Consider the following 21,013-nt stretch of genomic DNA (forward strand, 5'->3'; position numbering starts at 1 on the left):
GTATGCGAGTGCGAGTGCATATTGTACCCCAAGCGATCGTGGTGCGCGCCAACCTGAGGCATATGCCACAGCAAGCGAGCGTGCGCCGCTCGTCATACCTACTAATAACTAAATGGTAGAGAGGATAATACAGAATGTACATGTATTTTGTAGGCGAAGAATATCAAGTCGTTAGTGGTTCCGTTTACATCGAGTCGTGCAATATGCGAGCGATACATTTAGTATTTTGTCAAATACATAACTATACACAAACAAAAAAAACAAATATATGTAGTACTACCAGACGCAAGCCAAGAGCAAAGGTGTTTAGGAGGAAGCAAGTGTGAAGAAGCTGACTTTTATATGCTTGTAAATATATATATGTAAATATTTGCTATTATATTCTTCAAGCATTCTATTTTATTTGCTATTAGCCCGTTAGAAAATACAAACAGACATTTTATTTTGATACCCTGAGCATGTATGTATGTATTTTAAATTTACCACGAAATTTGTAAACTCGTAAGGCAACGTCGGAGACTCTTAAAATGAATGCAAACTGACCGATCAAACCTGAGATAAAGATCTTTTTGAAACCAAGAAATGCAACTGTGCAGGGTATTGTAGCTACGGTGCAGCCGAAGTTAGGTTTCGTCTTGGCAGCAGCTCTCAAGCAATACAAAAGATCGCAAATGAAAAGTTTTGCAGAAAACACTTGTTTCTTGTTTGTATGTAAGTGCTTTGTGTATAAGAAATGAAAATGAAATGCGAATATCAAAGATATAAAAAAAGAACTAACGCAAAACATCGGAAACAAATGGCAAGAAAATTCTACATATGATTCATAGACTGGCACCACTTCGTATTTGCATATGAAAAACACAAACTGCTTAAAATTTAGCACAATCGGATACTCAATTTTTTTTATTTCGTCAAATATTTAAATATAATTAATAGAATTTATTGAATATACTTTTTCATATTTTTTATAAATTTATTATTAAATTTTTTTTTTATAGATTTATATGATGAGCACTTATTCAGACAAAATACATTTTTAGACATAAACATATGTATGTATGTATGTACATATGTGTATGTACATATGTGCATGTACTGCCTATAACTTTGCTAATTTGACACGAGAGCACCAAAGACAATGCCCGAGGTCCAAAGAAAAACTGTTACGTATGAAAATATAAAAAAATACCCAAAATGATTTTGTATGACCGAATTAAGTTAACAAAAATAGTAGACACTGTAAAGATATCAAAGGAACATGCTGGATATCCCGTTCATGAATGTTTGAGCATGTGAAGACTCTCTGCACAATAAGCGTCTCCCGAGCTTTAAATCAAGGAGCATATGATCAAATTTGACCCGGATTAACAAAAAAAAGCAGACTCCTCGAGACGCTTCTACGGCATTTCCATACGGTACCGTATCCATGACTTTTTTCAAATTAGTTTTTCTCGAGCGAAAATCTTGTCGTAGAAGCATCTGATCAAATTTGACCCGGATTAACAAAAAAAAAGTAAACTCCTCGAAACACTTCTACGACATTTTCAACGGTAACGTATCCATGATTCGTTTGGCATATGGATATCAAACTTTACACGAACATAAAAAAAGTTGTATCCACCTAGGAAAAATATTTTTTTTTATTTGTTTTATCGATCAATCAAAATAGTCGGGTCCATAAGAGAAAATTAATGAAATATGGCGCATTCATTTTGCTTTGAAGTTCGATGGTATGAAGCCTAAAGTTCATTTCATGCCATTGGGTTCTGGCACTCAAAGACTTTTCTTGCTCTTAAAGGATAGAAAATAATACAAACGAATTTAGTACCAAATATGGGTTTCTCTTTAAAACGATAATATTTTTCCAGCATGCCTGGCATACAAAACTCTAAAAGAAATTTAATCCAGATAATAATAATATTAAATTCTTTCGAAAAATTATGTGATTATCAATCTAAAACTAAAAAAATGCCAAAACATTATTAAAAGTACAAACATTTAAATTCCATACATATAAACTATTGTGTGCCAAATTCACATCACTAATGTGGCATACCATTAACTGCATTTATTTTCCCCCAATACGATCGTAATTAATGCACTCGGATTCAGCCGGTCTTGCATTTAGGCACATGCCATGAGCTCTTGTACCTTCCGGTAGCCAAACAACAAACATTTGATCGAAGAGAGCAGAGACGGCCTAGAGAATTGGCCGAAAAACTCACCCTCTGCTTTCGTATGTAGTTATGTACATGTATTCGGCTTGACACGCTCGTAGTGCAGGTGGGCAAGTGTTACCTCTGCCGCAAAGGGTAATTTGTTGGCATTGTAATAAAAAAGACAGTTGGCGGGGAAATGAAAATGCAATAACAACAGTAGCAACAATTATAATTCCATAGCATTTGGTTGAACGAACTTGCGCATGCGATTACTCAGTTTGGTTGGAAATGTTTTGGAAAAGCCGAAGTTTTATGTATATGGTATGTATAAATGTATGTGTGATCATTTATCTACAATAAGCGCAGCAACAGATATTCATTTTTTTCTAAATTGTATGTAACATTTTCAGTCTGAATATATTAGGATGGGTCATTTCTCCCTCTATCCGTCTACCAAACTCGGCTAGCATCTTCCTGCGAAGCTTTATTGAATAACTACGAGAGGATACATAAAACAGCAATATACATGGATAGTCAGGCGGCTCTCGTGAGCGTAGCGTCGCCCATGACTAATTCCAGCATAGTCCTTAACTGCAAGAAAGCACTTAGTTCACTAGAACACAAGCTCCACCTAGACTTAATCTGGGCCCCGGCAACGAAATGCAGACGAGATGGCAAAGGCAGGAGCTTTCTTAAACGAATTCGAGGCAGAGGTAATACTAAGCCCGCTAGGATCGATCAGGAGAGAGCTCAATATACAATTTCAACGAGTTACAAATAAAAGAAGGAAAAATATAACAAAATGCAATATAACTAAACAGTTATGGGCAGCATATGACAAGAAAAGAGCTGACGACTTATTAAATAGGTACAGAAAAAGTATCTACAGACTAACTGCTATCACAACAGAGCATTGGTCATTTGGGAACATGCGTCCAAAATGGGTATGCCATACAACAACATCTGCCGAGGGTGCGAAATAGTAGGGAATAAGCAAACAGTTTTCCACTTTCTCTGTGAATCCCCAGCCCTATCGCAGATCCGACACAGAACACTTGGAATCCATCAAATTCATTTGAGTACCTTTCGCGAATACAAAAAACTTTGATCAGGTCACTGACTCCTATGTTTCCATATAGCAAAGACAGCAACCCAAGTTCAATGGCTTTTTGTGAGTTCAATGACCCATTTGTTTACTTTATCGACGGCAAAAATCCTGAGTGAGGTCAATGACAGATTTATTTACATTTAGCGAAGACAGCAACCCGATGTGAATTATCTTTCGTGAGGTCAATTACCTATTAGTTTACCTTTAGCGGATACAGAAACCCGAGGTCAATGACCCCTTTGTTTCCATTTGGTGAGGTCAATAACCTTTAGTCACGAAAACAAACCATTGGCAATGACCCTTGATAAGGTCAATGACTCCTGGCCTGTTTCTTTATATTTACCGCAGACAACTACCCGAGATCAATGACCCTTGGTGAGGTTAAAGACCCCTTTTTTTGCATTTGGTGAGGTCAAAAACCTTTAGTCAAGAAAACAATCGGTGGTCAATGACCCCTGGTCCGCTTTTTACATTTACCTCAGACAACAACCTGAAATTAATGATCCTTGGTGAGGTTAATGACCTCCTTGTTTAAATTTAGTGAGATCAAAAACCTTTGATTACCTTTTGTGAAGACAAGAACCCGAAGTCAATTACCTTGCGAGGTCAATAACCTTTTTGTTTACATTAAGCCAAGACAACAACCCGTGGTCAATGAACCATGGCGAAGTCCAACTTTGCCCACATAATTAAAATGTAATACATTCTGACCAACATAAACGGAAAGTTGGACTAGTTTCCTATCGATTAGTTTAGGGCTAGGAGAAGGTCTGAACTGATTGCATAAGCGAATATCATTCTACGTATGCAGTATAAGGGAGTTGGGGAGACTCTTGACCACATTATATATTATTATTCCGATTTGTGTATGTCTTTTTGTTCGTTTTATGCTGTTGCAACAAACCTTCGAACAAAATTTAATAACACACATAAGAAAATCGTATCGTGGGTATAAAATTATGTTGTGCACAAAATGAAAAATTGAAGTGCAATTGGACTAAATACAAAGCATACTTTTAGGGAGTGATTGACTGAATACCACTTGCAAGCTTACACATACACACGCACAGTGATCTTATTTGAAAAAATGCCGCTGTGCATATCGAACGCTTGTGACTCTTGCGGTTCATTGCTTTAGTTTGGATGGTGAAATAACAAACATACACATATCTATATACATTATAAGTCAACAGTTAAACCATTTCCATATGCATGTGTTGAACAGCTTCTGCATTTAATACAAACACACATGTATACATACATATGTCTGTGCAATTATATACTCGCATGTTGTGGCCGAGCAAAGTAACCGTTCACCAAGCACCCACAGTGTTCACTTCCTGTGAGAGAAAATTGTAGAAATTGCAGAAACTCCATTAATTACTACTTCGCTTATGTCATCCTGAGCTTTAATATAAAATACCCGTATTTTTTTTATAAAATTTATAAAAGCAAAAAATACATAAATTAATTTGGTTATAATGCCTCAAGAGCACACAAGCTGGTTATTACTTATTTACAAGTCCAAACGCTGCTCGGCGCCCATTCACAAGCAAAATAAAATGGAAAAAGAAAAAATTATAATTCAACTATGTAGAGGTCAAAATGCAAAGCGAAAATTGGAAAACAATAGCCAAGCGTTGTGCAGAGCGTTCAGTTTCGCGGCAGCTTAGCGAAGGCTAAGATTGATTTGACCGAAAAGTGATACGCTTTTGAATTTATGACTTTGTACGGTTTAAAATTAGAAAAAAGTGGCTTGTAAATGTATAAAATATATAGTAATAATTGTACAAAACATTAAAATTGTGTTTTAACAGTTTAAAAGTAATGTAACTGTTTTATTATAATCGAAATAGTGTACAAAAATAAGCGTATAATTGAAAGGAAGCTGCTATTACCGAGGATTCGCTGCCCACCAGTGTCCGGAGCTGCTGCGACTCAGAAAACATCTACACTTTTTCTTCGTTTTAAGTCGCAAGTAAATGTTTGAAAAATATTATTTTTATGTTTTGTATCCAAAAAAAAATTTGATTTAAGGGGTTACATGGGTTTGCTCGAGCAAAAGAACGGCATATTCTCAATATTTTTTTTTCGTATGAAAATTAAATATTTTATTCAAACCTTTTAATATTCCAAAGATTTATATTTAACAAACATTTTGTGAAATTTTCAAATAAAAAATATTCAAAATTATGCCATTACGACGTCGTTTCGGCAGTTCCTCGGAAAAAAGGTGTATCGGCGTTGACAGCAGAACTTCTTACAGGATCATGAAAAGTCAAGGGAAAAAATACGTATTTTAATGAAAACCATAAACTTGGTATTGATCTAAGGGGGAAAAAAACAAAAAAAAAGCAAAAACAAAAAAAAAGCAAAAAAAAAAAACAAAAAAAAAGCAAATACAAAAAAAAAATATTTTGGGCAGACATTTTTACAAAAAAAAATGCAAATTTTGTTAAAAAAATTTTGACCGCTTTCTTTAATAGTTGTAATTAAACCAAAAAATCCTTCGTTCGAAACCTTGTAAATTATAGCTCAAAGACCGGTTGTGTAGTTCGCGAGAAATCTTGAAAACTGACAATGAAAGTTTTGTGAAGAACGCGCTTGAAGTTGAGTTTAGTGACTATAAAAGTGATCTCGAGCGAGCAACTTTTCTCCAAATATCCGAAACTATTACTCGGCTCAACTTGAGATTTTAGGACAATATTCTAGAGCTGTTATAGAATTAAATATTACAGTTTTTTGAAGCCAAGAAACCCATGTAACCTCCTTAAGGACCACAAGTGCGCCTTAACGGATTTCGCAATTAAAATTTTATGTTTGTATATGAAAAACATTTTATTCGAATAGTATAATAATAACCTGAAATATTAGCTGGTGGAGATTTTAAAATTTTTTATTCTTTCGAACAGCGGATTGGGATCTTGAGATGCTTGACATGTCTCAAAATGTATAGACAACAAGGAAAAATTTTAACTGTACCACAGCTTCATAGGTGTATTTCTTGAAGCATAAAAGGGTATAAAAAATCTTTATCTCGATTTCAAACGATTAATTTGTATGGCAGTTATATGCTATAGTGGTCTGATCTGAGCACTATTTTAGCAGATTATGACGCGGCTTCGGATAATAATTTACGCCGATTTTCTTGAAAATATCTTGTCAAATATAAAACTTTTTCGTAAAAGGACTTGATTTTCATCGGTCAGTTTGTAAGACAGCACTATGTCATAGTAATCTGATCTGAAAATATGTTCGAGAATTGTAGCGTTACCTTGCACAATAAACTATGCTAAATTTCGAGAAGATATTATCTCAAAGAAAACAGTTTCACATACAAGCACTTAATATTGTATTAGCAATTCCGACAGATGAGTAGAATATTGTGAATTCGGAACAATATCTCCATAGGCTAGATTATGTTAATCTGGTAGGCCAATAAGCCCCGGATAGATCAGTTTGGTCCTTTGCGATACCAGATGAAGTTCACTTGCTAAGTCCAAGAAGAGTATTCCATAACTGTGGGACTAGTTTGCGTATATACAGGCAGTTAGGCTGACATAGCTGAATCGGTTCAGCTCGTAATGCTGTCCAGTTATATTATATACAGTGGTCAACTTAACGGGGGAGCCTGATTTAGAAGCTTCAAAAAATCTAATTTTTTTATGCTTAAATCTCTTTAAAAATAATCTAAGAATATGTCCCCAAAAGTTTTAGATGCGAATTTGAAATATTTTCGAAGCTAGAAGGAAAATTCGGTCACTATTCTAGCAGATACATATGTATATGTATGCATGAGCGTTTGGGCAGAAAGCGAAAACTTTGACGCGCGATTTCTCGGTTTTTACTTTTTACGATTTTTCTTAACTGGCGGGCAGGATAGAAAAAAACTAAACGTCGTATGGAGTTGGGGCAAAGTTTATTATCTTTGTCAAGAACCACTTTTTTCAATTTTTAAAAAATTTCTAAAATGTTTACCCTTTTTTTGGAATTTTTTCAGTTTAACTACATAGAAGATAAATTATTAAAAAATATGAAACTGCTTGAATTTTTTGTTTCTGATAGAAATTCCGACCTGCAAATGCACATGCGAGATGCATCGGGCAAATGCTTCCCCAAGGCAGCATATCAAAGATTTCGTATCCAAAAAGTTTGTGAATGATGTTTAAATATATAACAATAAACTCTAGAAATTTTTCTTTAATCACTTATTTCTTCCCTTCCCAAAAAAATTCTCAAAAAAATCGATTTTTTTAAGCATCTAAAGCAGGCTCCCCCCTAACATACCCTGTTCATTCTAAAAATTGCGTATTTATAAGTTTCTATTTAGGAAAGTAGGCATAACTGTCTCGCTTAATATTTTAATGAGAGGTTGGTGACTTTGTGGAACAACTTTTCAAACAACAGTCTTCATAAAAAAAATTCTCAGTAATTCAGTGGGCAGTAATTACACGTCTTCGAGTAGATTTGTGGATACTGGAGGGAATACCATATTATAACTATAAAAAGGTATATCGTGGTAATCTCTTAATAAGAGGATAGTTCAAGTAACCTCACTCTTATGCAAAAATTATCGCTTAGTTCGATGTCGAAATCTCGAGAGATTGACACTCAAACATAACTTTTAATGGAGTACCAGCTCAGTTTAATGAACAGTGTATTGACCACCACTAGTATTTAAGTATTTAAGAACAAGTATACAAAAGTCTAAAGGTCCAAAATACTGGTGCTAAGCGCATGATCCGCACAGCATATGAAAAAAGTCAGCAATTTTTTTGGAACTGGTTCAGCTACTTTATCAAGCGCCTTAATAACACAATGGATTCACGTACAAACCTTTGTATTTAAAGAAATACACTTATCATTACCGTCAAATCGGCTTGGAATATTTTCAGTGGATTATTTGTGCTTTTCATTCTACAATTTAGAATTTAGACTGGTCAGCAAAACGTGCATACACACATTTATTTATATAAACACTCATATAATCATAGTTATGATCAAATCATGTATCAATCAATCAAATTTGAAATACAAAAAATTAAACAACAAACAGGAAGTGGCGTTGAGCAAATCGCCTACAGCTTCTCAGCTTCACCGCTTAATTGTAATTAAATTATGATATTATTCTTTAATTGTTCAAAAAACCATATGCTATATTATTATGGCGGCACATGGGTGTGTAAATCACCGCTTAAAGTGTCGTGTGCAAGTATTGCATAATTACTGGTAATATTTATGAATTTACCATACAAGCATTTCTGGACATAAATAAAAAGAAATACTTGAGAATTCAACTTTACGTGAATGTCTTAACATATGGTATGTATGTATGTATATGTACATAAGTTGGTATATTAACGCAAAGTTTCTATTAGAAACGCTAAAATGTGATTTCACGGTTAAACTTTCGGAATTACTTAGAAACTTAAATACCGAACTGGCATGTTGATTTCGGCATTCACATGTACTATAATATATATTAATTTGTGAGAAATGTGTTTGGCGGCAACACACTCTAAATTCCGAAATTTGTTTAGAAAATGTGTTAGACGTCAAACAAACATTGAACACCGACATTTCGGGTTTCTGAAAATTAAAAAAAAAAATTATTAATATCTAACAAGTCTGTCACTGTTTGAAGAAAACATCGTCGGTTATATAGGTTAGGTTAGTTCACTTGCTAAGTCCAAGAGAAGAAGTCATCCTTTAGGATGCCTGCGCTGGACGCGAATTTTAACAGACTCTGCGGACTGTCGACACCTCCTTCAGTGCATCATACTGTCAATGCGGGATAAGTGCACAAGAGATTTTCCATTGCTTCCCTGGTGCCCTGACCTAGGCATTTCGTGCAATCTTCTCGATCTGTCAGCCCCATCTTGCGGGCGTGAGTCGCCACCAGACAGTGACCAGTTAGTTTTCCCATCATTTTCCTATAGTCTCTTCTATCGAGTGCTATTGGCACTGGAATTTTGTGTACTTCCGAGCTACCGTTTCGCACATGACTTATGCATTCTTGCAGCCAGGTAGGTCGTTCCTTCGTGCTTTGATTTTCTTTACCATGCTTCTGTCGAGATTGTCGTATAGACAATGCATGGGTTTCCCAATGTTGATCATTTTTTCGGATGTTAGCGGTACACCATTATTGGCCATCGTCCATCGTCTGCTATTTCATTGCCCTCGATGCCTTTGTGGCTTGGCACCCAGTAGAGGTGAAGCTGCTTACTTCTGGCAACACTTTCCACTGCTGCTCTGCTTCCCAAGATACTTCTGGCCAATATACGATACGAGGTTACTGCCTTGATTGCTGTTTGGCTGTGTACGTAAGTGTGTGCATTAGAGACCAGCTCCGCGGCTTTCGCAATAGCAAAGACCGCAGCTTGAAATATACCACATGTGCTCCGGCAACTTAAAAGGTTGCCTTATGCCTAACTCTGGACAGTATATTCCCGCACCAACTCCATTGTCCATCTTCGAGCCATCAGTGTAGATGTTTAGAGTGTTGCGCGTAGCTGACACAGCTTTACGCCAGCTATATTTTTCTATATTTACTTTGAACGTTGTTTCCCAGTTTAAAATTGGGGTCATGTAGTCGGCGTTTGCCTAAACGGCATTACCCACTGATCTACGCTTGAAGGTTCTATATGTAAATTTTCCTTCAGCCGGTAGTCGTCTCGCCGATTTTGCTGTGCAGTTATGACACGCGTAACTTAGTTGATTCAGCCTTTCCGTCTGTCTGTTCGACTATATAAACGCGAACTAGTCTCTCAGTTTTTAAGATATGAGTCCGACATTTTGCACACGTCCATTTTTAGCCAAAGAGCTGCTGATTTGCCGGAACCGCTAATATCGGATCACTATAGCATATAGCTGCCATACAAAATCACAGATCCAAATCAAATTCGTGTATGGAAAACTTTTTCATTTGACAAGTTATCTTCACAAAATTTTGCATGAATTGTTGCCTAAGACAATGATGTAATCTCCAAAGAAATGGTTGAGATCGAATCACTATAGCATGTAGCTGCCATACAAACTGGATGATCGGAACCAAGTGTGTGTATGGAAAACTTTTTCATTTGACGAGATATTTTGACAAAATTTTGCTTGAGTAATTGCTAAAAGCAATGGTGCAATCTCCGAAGAAATTGTTTGGATCAAGTTACTATAGCATATAGCTGCCATACAAACTGGACGATCGGAACCAAGTGTGTGTATGGAAAACTTTTTCATTTTTCATTTTGGAACCAAGTGTTTGTATTGAAATTTTTTTAATTTTACGAGATATTTTGACAAAATTTTGCATGGATTGTTGCCTAAGACAATGATGTTATCTCCAAAGAAATGGTTGAGATCGTATTACTATAGCATTTAGCTGCCATACAAACTGGACGATCGGAACCAAGTGTGCGTATGGATAACTTTTTCATTTTTCATTTCGGAACCAACTGCTTGTATAAAATTTTTTTAATTTTACGAGATATTTTCACGAAATTTTGCATGGATTGTTGCCTAAGACAATGGTGTAATCTCCGAAGAAATTCTTTAGAACAAGTCACTATATCCTAAAGCTACCATACAAATTGAACGATCAAAGCTCGTATATCTTTTGTAGTACATATTTGTGGAAGGGTGCTTATTATAGCTGCGGTGCAATCGAATTTAACCTTTTTTCTTCTTTTTTTATTTTATTACAAATTTGGCTTCAATAACATTTCTGGCACAAAAGGCAGCGTCTCAAAAGAATAGAAGAATTTTTTGTAAATAATTGTTCGACTCTTTTATAAGGTGCAAAGAAGCGCTGCTGCCATATAATTTGCGTGGTTCAAATGAAGGGGAAAAAAAACAAAAACATAATAAATTATATCTTTCTAATAAATCAGCATTTTGGGTTTTCTATCTCTATTTGTAACGCTGTAGATTAATGTGCGCTTTCGGCGTTCTTACTGACCAAAAGACGTTTATTAATAATGTTAACTGCAAAACAAAAATACACAAAAATACACAAATGTACACGTCAAAAAGCAGTGTAGCATCGTGTGTGCAGTTAACTGTTAAAATACAAAAAGTCGCTTACATACATACATACGAATATACGCGTACACTGAAATAAACTGAAGTAAATCTTCGGTATGTAAATATAAATTTCGACAAATGATTTGCAGCCACAAGTGGTAAAAATGCTTTGCTTTCATGTCTGTCCAAGCCACATGCGAAACTGAGAAAATACACAAAAACCGCAGAGATAATTAATTAAATCACAATTTGTTGCAAAGAAAATCTGTTGCCAGCATTTACGAGCGTTCAGAAAAGCAAAAGCACAAACAACAACTACAATTGCTTCCCTCACCAATTAGTTTGCTTGAGCTGTTTTAATTTGTTGCTATTTTCGCGGCGGTGCGCCCGCTTACGTGTGTATGTGCGTCTATTCGTGTATCTTACGGCATTCGGTTGTTGTTGCTGTTGCTATTGCTGTATCCGTTGACTGCTGGCGTTTTTAATTGCCAAAAATTATTTATTATTTAATAACATATTTGACCGTGATACATAACTTGAGATTTTATGTCCATAAATACATACAAATGTACGTAAGGTGTGTGTATGTAAATAGCGCCGCGCGTTGAGTTCGGCTCCAGTGCTTTTTTATGTTTTTTCGTAAAGTTGGCGTAGACTTTTTGATGAATTCAAACACTTGCGCCTTTAAGATTTTTTCCACTGCGTTTGCAAATACAATTTATGCATATACATATGTATGTATGCACGTACATATTTGTTTGCTTGTGTGCCCAGCATTGTTTGAGCGCGTCAACCGAGTCTCCACAATGCGCAACGACTCTCCGTAGCGCTGTTACAAAAGATAACTACATTTCCGTTTGGTGGCATTTTTATGTTAGTTGTGCACTTGTGTTTATGTATATATATGTATGTACATTTGTATGCGGTTTAAAGACCCGAAACCGGTTCTTGAGCTTGCGTTCAATAGGAGTCACTCCAAGCGTACGCTACGTGCGAAAAGTTTGGGTACTGCAACGGAATGCCAGTTGGTAGGTGAACCGTGAGATCATTTAATGGGCGAATAGTCGTATAAAGTTATATGAAAAATTATACATAAATTTATATGAAAACTTTTTTTATTTTGGTTAAAGTCGAGTATTCAAAATATTGTATAATTGTAGCTCCCTGAGCTTGCTTTTACATCGTTTGTCTGAAAACACTTTGCAATTTGGCTTACATTATTTGAAGAGGTATTAAATTGGTTGAAAAAATCGATTTATTTTCCATTATGTATCGAATGCGCATATATTTGAGAAACAATCTCCGAGAATTTGAAATGGAGCCGGTAAATAGTTTCGGAGATATGCGCATATTTGTATGAATTCTTCAACCTTTACAGTTTTTGGGACCGTTTATACGGGTAGGCATGTTTTCTTTTTCTTCTTTATTGGCGTAGACACCGCTTACGCTGTTATAGCCGAACTTATAACAGCGCGCCAGTCGTTGTTTCTTTTCGCTGTTTGGCGCCAATTGAAGATCCAAGGGTAGCCACGTCAAGGTGGAGAACTTGTCTTTCTAAAGGAGTGGAGGTCTTCCTCTTCCTCTGATTCCCCCGGCGAGTACTGCGTCAAATACTCTCAGAGCTGGAGCCATTCGGGCGATATGACATAGACAGCGTAGCCGCTGTCACTTAATTCGCTGAACTATCTTAATGACGTCGTACGTCTCGTGCAGTTTATCGTTCCATCAACTGCGGTATTCGCCGTTGTCAACGCGCAAAGAACGATAAATCTTCCGCAGAATCTCTCGAAAACTCACGTCGACTCATTAGATGTTGTCATCGTCCGTGCCTCTGCCCCATATCATATACTTAGCAGGACGGGAATAATGAGTGACTTATAGAGTTTGGTTTTTGTTCGTCGAGAGAGGACTTTACTTCTCAATTGCCTACTCAGTCCGAAGTAGCTACTGTTGGCAAGAGTTATTGTGTGTTTGATTTCGAGGCTGACGTTGTTATTGGTGTTAATGATGGTTCCAAGATAAACAAAATTATCTACATACGACTTCGAAGTTATGACTGTCAACAGTGACGTGCGAGCCAAATCGCGAGTGTGCCGACTGTTTGTTTGACGACAGGAGATATTTCGTTTTGTCGTCATTTACAACCAGACCCATACGCTTCGCTTCCTTATCCAGTTTGAAGAAAGCAGAACTAACAGCGCGGTTGTTGAGGCCAACGATATTAATTCATCGACGTACGCCAGCAGCTGTACACTCTTATACATTGATATTAGATTATAGATTGTACCTTCTCTATTTAGTTCTGCAGCTCGCATTATTTTCTCCAGCAATAGATTGAAAAAGTCATATGATAGGAAATCTCCTTATTTGAAATCACGCTTGCTATCGAACGGCTCGGAGATGTCCTTTCCGATACTGACGGAGCTTTTGACGAAGAGATGGTGTGTGCCGATCTTCCTTTCATGGGTATTTTCCAAGATTTCGCGTAAGGTGAAAATCTGGTCAATTGTCGATTTTCCAGGTCTAAAGCCACGCTGATAAGCTCCAATCAGTTTGTTGACGATGGGCTTCAATCTTTCACACAGTACGCTCGATAGAATCTTATATGCGTTATTGAGGAGGCTTACCCACTGTAGTTGGCTCAAATTGTGGGTCTCCCTTTTTATGGATTAGGTAGAGCATACTTAAATTCCCATGTTTCTTAGGGATTTCCGACATACGAGATTTTATAGAGAAAAAAAACGATCCGCTCTAGTGAACAGCTGTATATATAGTACATATAGGCATATCTGGGTAGTTTCTTGAACTATTTGTAAGTCTAAACTACGACTAACTAAATGGCTATCCACTATATTCAGTGGCTCGGAAAATATGTGCTACTTGAGATTGCCTTTGGGAAAATTCTAAGCATTTTTTCAAATGATAGAACAATAAATCAAACAGTTATCTTTTCGAATGCTCATGCGAAGCAATTATATAAAAATATAAAAATTATATAACGAAAACAATAAGCCGTTAATTAAGAGAGAGCTAGCGATTCGTTTTCTGCCATGTCGCAGAAACTTCAAAGCAGTTCTAAGTGGGTTCAACTTATTAACGATTTTAATCCTGTTAGATTTAAGAAAATTTAATATTAGGTTTATGTTGTAATATCAAAAAAAAAATCGAAAAAAAATATTTATGCTCATTTATCTTGTGTAATCTCGAACAGAATTTTTTCACATCTTTCAAGATTAGCCACTATAAGAATACTTCACAATTTTTTGCTGCTTACGAACGCATCTCTACAATATATGCTTTACAGCAGCATTATATTTGGAATTATCGCTACTGCGTTCGAGTTAATGATCGGCTATTTATGGTCATAGTGAGGTCGTTGGTCTAAGAATTCATTAGGTGTGAATTCTTGTTTTTGATTCTACTGATTTATTATTCTAAATTATTTTAGACATGGTTGCGTTGATGTACATACATATGTATGTGATCTTGCATGTGAGCGCATTATTCAGCAATTTTCGGCAGCAACTATTGAAACTACAACATATGCCGTTATATCGTGTCTATTCGACTTCCTTATTAATATTCACTGAAACAATTTCGAAAATTAAAATCGATAAGCTACTAAATTATACTTAATTTTTTCTGTATATATCTCTTTCCATTTAAATAAAATACACACAGATCGATTAAAAGTTATTTTTTACTATGGATGAATGCTTAGAACATCATTGAAAGAAGGAGGAGAGATAAGCAAGCGATAATCCAATGGGCGAAATCATGCCATTGGCACGCCCACAAAACGGTGTTCTCCAAAAATGGTGCCGGACGAGCTATTCAAATACGGCGGCGAAGAGCTGATAAGCAGCATGCATCAATTTCTTAGTAGAATATAGTTGGACGAAAGCATGACCGACGATTGGAATTTGAGTGTGCTCTGCCCAATCCACAAAAAGGTAGACTCACTGCGCCAACTACCGTGGGATAAGCCTCCTCAATAACGCATATAATGTCCTTTCAAGTGTACTGTAATACTGAAAAGACCGATCCTGAAAAACTTATTGGACCTTATCAGTGTGTCTTCTGACTTGGAAAATCGCCACATCTTCGTCGACAGCACGAGAAGGATGCCTCTATTCCGTAAATCGAGAAGGTATAATCTTCTATAAAAGTGTACAGCTGCTGGCTTAGCCGATAACATTGATATCATTGACCTCAAAAATCGCGCCTTTAATTCTGCTTTCTCCAGATTGAATAAGCAAGCGAAACTTATAGGTCTGATTGTGAACGAGGGCATGGCGAAATATTTCCTGTCACAAAGCCGTCGTCTTGGCTCCCACGTCACTGTTGACAGTGTAGAGTCGTAGATAATTTCGTCTATCTTGGAACCAGCATTAACACCTACAACAACGTCAGCCTCAAAATTTAACGCAGAATAACTCTTTCCAACAGTTGCTACTTCCGACTGAGTAGGCAATTGAGAAGTCAAGTCCTCTCTCGACGAACAAAGACCAAACTCTACAAGTCACCCATCATCCCCTGCCTGCTATTTGGTGCAGAGGCATGGACGATAACAGCATTTGATGAGTCGGGTGTACGAGTTTTCGACAGAAAGGTTCTGCGGAAGATTTATGATCTTTTGAGCATTGGCAACTGCGAATACCGCAGTCGATGGAACGATGAGATGTACGTGATACACGACGACATAGATATAGTACTCGCCAAGGGAAGCAGATGAAGAGGAAGACCTATACTCCATTTGAAAGACCAGGTGGAGAAGAACCTGGCTACAATAAGTCTGTCAGGTACAAAATTTTATGCACCGATGAAACAAAGACTGTTCAGATCGACTGTGGTAAGGAAAAGTAATAAGTCAGACAATCGCCTAATAAGCAACTCAAGACAAAAATTATGACGAATACTATAAAACAAGGATGACTTAAGCTGTTGTTATATGGATGGTTTTCTTGAAATAGTGTTGAGCATCTAGCAAGGAACTGGGAACTCTACAAGTATTTACTATGTTTATTATAATCGGGAAGATTTGGTTCTAACTTATGGGGTTACCTGGGTTTACGGGTTTCAAAAAATCGATTTTTTATTATTAATTTCTACAGCACCTTTAAAATAGTGTCTTAAATTTTCAAGTTGATCCGAATAATAGTTTCGGAGATACAGCCTTGACAACTTGTGCGCTCGAGGTTCGGTAGGCTAGGTGCGCCGTCTTTAAACGCGTTTTTCCCGAAACTGTGTTTTTGAAGTCGATTGACAAGATTTCTCGAGTACTACTCAACCGATCTTCATGAAATTTTACACAGGCCTTTCAGATACAATTCTAAAAGACTTGGACGAGGGTTTTTTTTTCGATTACAGCTATTAAAAAAAAGTGTCGCCAAATTTTCACTGAAATTTTAATTTTTTTTTGTAAAAATGTCTGCCAAAAATTCAATTTTCAGTTTTTTTCTTCGTCCAAAATCTAAGTTACACGTATTTTTTCACTTTAGCTGATCCTGTAAGGAGTTATCCTGACACCGCGGGCGCATCTTTTTTGCGAGGGGTCAGCGGGAATGGCGTCGCAATGGGCGAGCTTAAAATATTTTTTTCCAAAAATTTCAGAATTTCTTTGTTAATAGTGTTTCTAATAAAATATTTCATTTTTTACATATATGAAAAGGAAAAATGTTGAAAGAGTCTGTTTTTTATCCGAGGGAATCCATGTAACCCCTTAACTCATTTTACATTATTTTTTTACTACAAATTCCTAAGCACCTCTCAAAATTCTAGCCCTATAAACACTTTTCTTTTCAAAAACCTATTTCCTACCTACAGCACCACACAGCAATTGGCGTGCGCTTTCGAAACTTTGCAACAACTTACAACTCCACAACGGAGTCGTATTATGCCGCGTCTCATTCTTTCGGTTCGTTCGTAAAATTATACAACAAATTTTTGTTACTCAGTTGCTGCTGCTTACTTGGTGTGCTGTAGTTGCTGTTGTTGTTGGTGGTGGTAACTTGTTGGCTTATTGACGCTCTCTTGTTGGTTGTGTAAAATATCGGCAGCTAGGTGGCTTAGCGCAGTGCTGTCATATATTTGTTTGTGGGTATGTGCATGCATATTTATATATGTACATAGATATAATGTTATGTATACAATCATGAATATGTATTTGTGTGTGTGTGTGTATGTAAGTGCTGTATGCAGGAAAGTTATGTTAGGCAGCGAAGTGCTGCATATGTGTAAGTGTATATGGATGTGTGTAAATGGAAATGTATTTGTAAGGCGGTAAGCTGTTTGTTTGTACGACCGACCGCTTACTAGCTTCGAGCCAGTGTGGCGGCTATTGTTGTTTTTCGTAATAACTGCTGCATATTCGTATTTGAGCTTTCAGTTCGTATTTGACTTCTTGTGCTTGAAATGGTTTCTGCAATTGCTCACCTTGAGCGCGAGTGCCTAGTATCTGCTATCTACATTTAATTAATTGACAAAATAGTAATTTTTCCTACACTTTCAGTTCTAAAAAATAAATCTAATTACATTGCCTTTGTAAAATTCCGTGTGTGTAAGTGTGTGTTGGGTAAGCGAAATTTTACGTATGTAAATGCAATTTTGTAAAGAAAAAATTAATTAAATTGGAAGGTATAAAAAATAAATTGAAAATATAAAAAAAAATAAATAAAAAATGTGTTTTTCATAAAATAAATTTAAAAAAAAAATTTTTTTGGAAAAAAAAATTCTTTAATTTTATGAAAGTAGTTACTCAACGCTTGAGAATTGTGGTCAAATAGTGCGCTGTGTGTTTATGTGCCTGCAGAAATGTCGTCGCAAACAAATACCTTTTAACGTAGCTATATATTTACATATGTATGTACATTTGTCATACTGTATCTAAATATGTACATATACATATATTTATTTGGCGTTCGTGTACATGTGCATTATGTGTGTGTAACTAACTAAACAAATGTCGACGTCAGTGCATTTCAATTTCAAACGCGTTTCATGTATTTAACCTTGTAATATCTTTATAATCTAGTTTTGCTGTGGAGCTGATTTTATGGTGTTATTTTAAAAAAATCGACACGTACCTAATAAACCAACTCATTTCTACATATAATTACATACATACATACATAAAAAATATTTGAAATGTACAAATCTGCAAAAAAGTCTGACTGATCAATCAAAGTACTCAATTTTTGTGCGCTGCATACTGAAAATGTCCGCAAAAGTTAACCAAAAACAACAACAAATAAACGAAATATTGTTAAAAGTGGCACAACTGCAACAACTGCAAACCCGTGCTGTGCTGGACTGTCGCTGTGGTGCGCCACAAAGCTGTGCGGCTGGGTGTCCTAAGGCACATGCGCGAAAGCCTGTGAAGTTTTCACAGCGCATTGCGCTGGCTATTGTAGCACAAATATGTAGTTATATAAATATACATATGTATATACATATATGTATATATGTATATGTATTTAAACAAAAAATAAACATAAGTATATATGTTTGTACTCGTGCGTGTGTGTGTGAAAAACTAGCGCTTGTTTCATTTGTGCCAATTTTGTTAGCTGCTGCTGTTGCTGCCGCTTTTCCAGCCTAGAAAAGTGAATGCGCCACTATTAACACTTTTAAGCAGCCGCATATTCCTGCATAACCAACAAACGCACGCGCACACACATACAAACATATCTAGTATAGTAAGTGAAGGCGCAGCAAAGCTGTTAATGGAGCAGCTAGCGAACTGGGCGAGTGCTGCTGTTATGTGTGGCGGTTTGTTGTTGTTGTTGCTGTGACAGCTTAAATGCCTGCATCAAATCTGCTAGACTATTTACATGCGCATACTCGTACATACATATACATACATACATAGTTATAAATAACTAATAATGATATGTTTGTTTGTTTAAATGTTGTTAACCATGATCGCTTTTACTTTCTTAATGATGTTGCTTTTGTTTCAGGTTTTTTGTGTTCAAATCTTTGTTGAGCATTTGTTTTTTTGTGTTATCGTTTCTGTAATTCGCCAAACTGCTTTAAGCCAAACTATAAACATATGCAGATAGATGCAAATGACTATATATTAGCATATGTATGTATGTATGTGCGCCTTTGCATATGCACAAACAGACACATATTCATACATATTTACAATTCCACCAAGCAACAGCAGCGGCACAGTTCTTTTTGGGTTGCGGCCCAACGGAAGCTCGCAGCTCGATTTGGTCATTTCTTTTGTCTAGATATTACCAAATCTTTCGGCGCCTAAGCACACCCACATATTTACAGCTGTTTGTATATATACATATGTATGTATGTGCATCCAAGTTTGTGTGTACGCCACAGCAAGCACAAGTGTAGATTCGCGTTACCGCCGCTAATAAACTTTTGTACGGCAAATAATTACAGCATTTTTATTATGCGCATGCGTGAGAGTTTTACTCAATGACTCTTAGCAATTGAAATGGAGTCTTGAAGCTTCCAAGTTTTTACTGACTAACTGGTTTGTTCTGTTTTTTTTAAACAAATGTGAGAAGTGTTGTGAAGTTATCACGAACGAAATAAATTAGAAGCAGACTGACAGATGTTCAGTTGTTTAAAAAAATATACAAATATAAATATGTACATATGTACATATGTAGATATATTGATATACTATATAAGTATGTACAAGTGCTTGTTTGTATGTAAGAAGGTATATTGTTCTTCCAAGCATACACAAAAAACGCGGTAAAATTCTGCGAAACTAAAGAAAACAAAAAAAAAAACATACAAAATAAACAAAAATAGATAAATAATTAAATTAAAAAATTAACATTTTTTAGATAAAAAATATTTGCAAAATAAGCTTCAATATTTCTAAATAACTTAAAAATATACATTAAAGCATGAAAAACGCGAAAATTCTGCTTAAAAAAATATAAAAATTAAATAAAATATTCTTAATTTTGTAAATATTTTTTTATATTTTATTAAAAAAATATCAAATTAAATATGTAATAATTTTTTTTATAAAAAAAAAGATATTTGCTAAACAAACTTAAATATTTCAAAATTTAAAAACGCAAACTAAAAAATATAATAACTATAAAAATAAAATAAAAATTAAACTAAATAAAATATTTTTAATTTTATAAATAAAATATAAATATTTAATATTTTTCTTTAATAAAAATATTTGCTAAACAAACTGAAATATTTTTAGATTTCAAAAATATACATTAAAGCAATGCGGTAAATTCTGCAAAGCTAAAAAATATTAAATAAATATAAAAATAAAATTAAAAATAATTTATTTAATTTTTTTTCGTTAATTTTGTAATAAAATTATTTTTATTCTTTATTTAATAAAAAAATAAATATTTAAAATTTCGTCTTTAATAAAAAATATTTGCAGACTAAACTTATATATTGCCAGATTTAAAAAATATAGAATGAGCAAAACTAAAGAAATTCATAATAAATATTCAAATAAAATAAAAGTTTATATTAAATAAAATACTTTTAATTTCATAAATAATGGTTTTTTATATTTTAATAATAAGTAAAAAAGTTAACTATTAAACATTTTTTCACACAAAAGTAAAATATTTAAAATTTTTTCCTTAATAAAAAATATTTAGACGAAACTTAAATATTTTAGATTTAAAAAATATAAAATCTGCGAAACTAAAAATAAACCAAATTTAATAAATATAAAATAAAATAAAATTTAAATTAAACAAAATATTTT

The 21,013-nt window shown here is 35.1% G+C and overlaps 1 protein-coding gene across 1 annotated transcript in view; it reads left to right on the plus strand.

Annotated features, from left to right (window-relative positions):
* The first annotated feature begins 17,760 nt into the window (after positions 1-17,760).
* Positions 17,761-21,013, plus strand: part of LOC120772648 (probable serine/threonine-protein kinase nek3) — an 11,494-nt gene continuing 8,241 nt past the window's right edge. The window contains exon 1 of the mRNA XM_040101374.1: positions 17,761-17,857. The gene's annotated coding sequence lies outside the window, so the exon portion shown is untranslated. The remainder of the gene's footprint in view (positions 17,858-21,013) is intronic.

This window comes from Bactrocera tryoni, chromosome 3, assembly GCF_016617805.1.
Source record: "Bactrocera tryoni isolate S06 chromosome 3, CSIRO_BtryS06_freeze2, whole genome shotgun sequence".
Classification (NCBI taxonomy): domain Eukaryota; kingdom Metazoa; phylum Arthropoda; class Insecta; order Diptera; family Tephritidae; genus Bactrocera; species Bactrocera tryoni.